The sequence below is a fragment of the Sminthopsis crassicaudata genome, chromosome 3 (assembly GCF_048593235.1).
Source record: "Sminthopsis crassicaudata isolate SCR6 chromosome 3, ASM4859323v1, whole genome shotgun sequence".
NCBI classification, from domain to species: Eukaryota; Metazoa; Chordata; class Mammalia; order Dasyuromorphia; family Dasyuridae; genus Sminthopsis; species Sminthopsis crassicaudata.
The window spans coordinates 645,922,165-645,926,460 of record NC_133619.1 but is presented as its reverse complement, the minus strand read 5'-3'; positions in this window follow the sequence as shown (position 1 = coordinate 645,926,460).

The window sequence follows — 4,296 nt, the reverse complement described above, 5'->3', positions numbered from 1 at the left end:
CCCACCCACCGTCACGTGAAATGTCTGGCCCACGGGAGAGGCCCCACGTCTGCTCTGGACTCCTCCCAGGCTTCCAAACGCCACCCCACGAGCTCATATTCCACTCACCAGGCTGTTCAGCTCAGAGATCTCCTCCTCCCTCCAGGCCGTCTCCTTTTCCCACTCTCATTCACAGCTTTGGGGCTCACTCCTTCCCCCTGGGGCTAGATAAATCCTGGGCAGCAACCAAACAGAAAGTAGTGGGTCCCGTATTTGAGGGACCTAGGGAATTTTGGGGATTCTATTTACCTTCAACTGTTAATTCAGATCAGATTAGATTTCCTCCTAATCTAAATTAGAATGACGGCTCACTTAAAGAAAGACTTGTTCTCCCATTATAATGATTGGGATGTTTGAGCCTCCACCCCGAGATCACTAAAAATTTGAAGTTGAGGTGATACGTTTAGGAGTTGAAGGAATAAACATTCAGCCCAACTGGATCAGAATGACTCCTTATGCCCACAGGGTCAAATGGTCAGAAGGATCAAGTAATTTTTCTATGGAATAGAATTCAGAAATGCATTGATGTCGTTTCACTGGCAATTTTTCTTCATGTTTTAAAACAAAAACCTTATTGTTATGTTTCTAATCTTATATTGGGTTTTGGGGAAACCACAGTATAAAAAATGCTAATCTAAAAAATGATTCTGAGAGTGTGATGTTATTGCCTAGTTAGAAAATTAACTAATATTTTCATCTGGTAGAGGCAAGACCTGAAATAGAAAAATTTTATATTAATTAATTTGACCTCAGGGCAGGCAGGACTCTTGAATCTTTCAGGAGCCTAATAGAGCTCAAAAAAGAACAAGATTACAACAGTTTAATGCTCAGTTTGAAGCAATTTCCAAATACAGCACACAGGTTTGCTGAAAAAGTAGATCTCAGAAAATTCTTTGCCTCATTGTCATCCTCCCTGCCCCCCCCCAAAGGGCTCTGGGATAAGTGTGACCAGCACATCATGATTAAGCAACCAATCTGGTCTGAAAGCTTCAAACCAATCTAGTCTCTATGATCCACAAGGCAAAGTTCAAACATGGTGTGTGGTACGGAAATGGTGAGGGAACACCATTTAATAAAAAAAGCTGGAGAGAGCTCTAGAGAAAAGCAAAGTTTATTGTACATTCTCGTGAGAAGGGCATCCCACTCTTCCAGTAGACTATCTAAGAGAGAAAGCACCTCCTGTGGGCAGGACAGCACCTTTAATCCCTAACGCAAAACACCCCCTCCCACCACTGACCCTCATCCTCATTGGCTGAGAGTCTTACATTCTAACCACGAGATCTACCCATGAAATTGAACTTGACCAATAAGTACATAGTTGCCCATATTTGGATGAAATAGGGAGATGTCATAGGAGGGGAAGGTAATGCCCTTTGCTCGAACTTCAGAGTCCTTCAGGCCTACTCGAACTCTGAAGTAGATGAAGCCTTACTCGATTTTCACAACTGTCTTGAAACATCTCACCTCATCTCATTCAATGGCAATCCCATTTTTCCAAAGCTTCTAAATTTGTTTCAAGGAAAAAAATGACCACAAGGGTATCACTAACACTGAAAAGTTCCTGTTAGAGTCAGACTGGGTCAGAGTGCTCGCCCAAGATTCTGAGGTTGGGCTTTCCACCAAAATCCCAGAAATGAGGCAGGTCCAAAGCAGGAGATTTCCAGGCTTTCCAGGCTGAGGAGAAGATACTGACTCCAAGCACATTAAGTTTACTTATACATGGACATGCCATCAAATTTCTTCATCATTACTGAGAAGTTTGAAAGAAAGGTGAGAGCTGAGTTGTGTATGATAGAGTGATTCTAAAAAACAAAAGCTGGCTAGAAAAGAGTAAAATGGAGCAATCACCTCATAAATTTGGGTGCTGAAGAAGGAATTGACACAGAACTTACAGGTGGGATATGTTAGAAATGTTGGAATCTTCCTCTCCTCAGAAGTGAAGAGGAAACAGCCTGGAAATCTAAAGCTATGTTCTGAATTTCTAGAGAGGTAGAAAACTAGGGAAAAGATAGCAGCTGGACTTTTAGCTAGGGTGGGGGAGAAGATAAGGGAGAAACTTCTAGAGGAGCAAGGGGGAGAGATAAGGTAAAAAGGAAGGCTGTGAAGGACAATAGTGAGTAAGAGTAAGAAGGACAATAGTGAGTAAGAGTAAGATGGAGGGAACCTTACAAAGTGTAATTATTTTAAAAAATGAAATAAATCATTGTTTTATTGGATTTAAAAAATATATAGAAGAAAACAAAATCACTACAATCAAAAATGAAAAGGGTACATATATATTACTATGATGAAACTGAAGCAATCATAAGGAATATTTTGCTTAATTTTATGCCAATAAATTTAACAATTTAAGTGAAATGGAAGAATATTTACAAAACTGTAAATTACCTAGATTAGAAGAGGAAATACAATGTCTAAATAGAGGTATATTAGAATAAAAGAAATTGAACAAGACATAAATGAGTTCCTAAGAATAAAGCACCAGGACCAGATGGATTTACAGCTTGTCACCCCTCCATAAAAAGATGGCACCCTGCAAGTGACTCAATCTATTCCTATTCTCAGCAGAAAGTAGTTTCAGAAGATTAGATCACCCCCCCTGCTCCCAGAGGACTTTGAGCCACATTTGTTTAAAGAGGGGAAACTGGAACTGATTGCTGAATAGACACCTAAATTATCTAGTCTCTGGATGGGTCTCCTGTTACAATGTATTTGGGACTTAGAGTGGCACAAATTTTCACATCTCAGATATGGAATTCGATGATGTTTTGAAGATCCTCATAGATATACTGTAAAGCATGCTTACAAATAAACATAGTTATTTCTAACTGTCTTAAGGAGAATCTGGAGAGCCTGAAGATAGGAGTGCCAGGAAAACAAAGCCAGATGGGATTCCAGGAACAAGTCTCCCTTGACCTAGGAGAATAGTTAGAAAAGATACGGGCTTTTGAGAATTCAAGACAAGGATCTCAGTCCTTGTGAGAGGAGTAGGAGAAAGTTAGTAAACCCCTTCTGAAGGGTGTAGAACCTTTTCCCCATCCCACCCCATAGACTATGAAGCCTGGGGAACTGGAATAGTCATGAGTGTCTCCTCTGAGACAATGTATTTCAGGCTGGTTATTGTCTTTAATTTTCAAAGAGGATCAAAATAACATCACTATGTTAGAGGGAAGTTCGTGTATCCATTTGCAGCTGGTCATACCAATATGAGCTCAGATGGCTCTGCCATGGGTCGTGTACAAATGGGCACCCTGAAGATCTGGAGTAGCTTCTCTAACTCTGCTTATCTCAGATTTCTTCTGAGCTAATTCACTTCTGCTTTGCTCAAAGAGCACAGCACCTTCCCTAAGAAGGATATGCCATGCTGGGCTGCCCCATGCCAGTGTCTCCCATGTCATACAATCAATTCTAAAGTTCTTCAGAGAGGCCTTGAGGATGTCTTTGTATTGCTTTTTCTGACCACCTTGTGGCCAAATCACTTGACCTCTGTGAGTCTTTCTGGTAAGCAAACATTTGGCATTCAAACAATGTGGTCAGCCCATTGGAGTTCTGCTCTCTGCAATAGAGTTTGAGGGTATGGCAAGCTAGTTCAAGAAAGGCCCTTAGTGTTTGGTACTTTTTCCTGCCAGGAGATCTTCAAAATGTTTCAAAGAAAATTTATATGGAAACAATTTAGTTTCCTAGAGTGGCACTGGTGCACTGTCCAGGTTTCCGAGGTATAAAACCATCCAGTCAGGACTAGGGCTCTGTAGGCTTTCTGTTTAGTAGTCAGTCTAATACTTCTTCTCTCCCCCACTTTCCTTTAGAGCTTCACAACCTATCTCTGGCAATCCTTGCATCAACCTCATTATCATTGTGACCTTCCTAGAAAGTATACTGCCAACATAAGTGAACTCATCCTCAACAGTCAGAACTTCACCATTTGCTGTAACCAAGGTTCCACAGATGGCTGGTGTGGTGCTGGCTGATGGAAGTCCTGGGTTTTCTTGATGATAATTGTTGGCCCAGAATTAGCAGGAGCAGCAGAGAACTGATCCATCCTTTGTTGCATCTCAGTTTCAGGCGTTGCATTTAGGGCACAATCATCTGCAAACAAAAAATCAGGCACCAATACTCCCTTTAGTTTTGACTTGTAGCCTTTTCAAGGAGAAGAATTTACTATCAGTGTGGTAGCTGTCTTTGATGCTATATTTGTCTTCCTTGAAGGGGTTTGAAAACGTCAGGCTGAAAAGCCTGGAGCAAGCACATAGCCTTGTT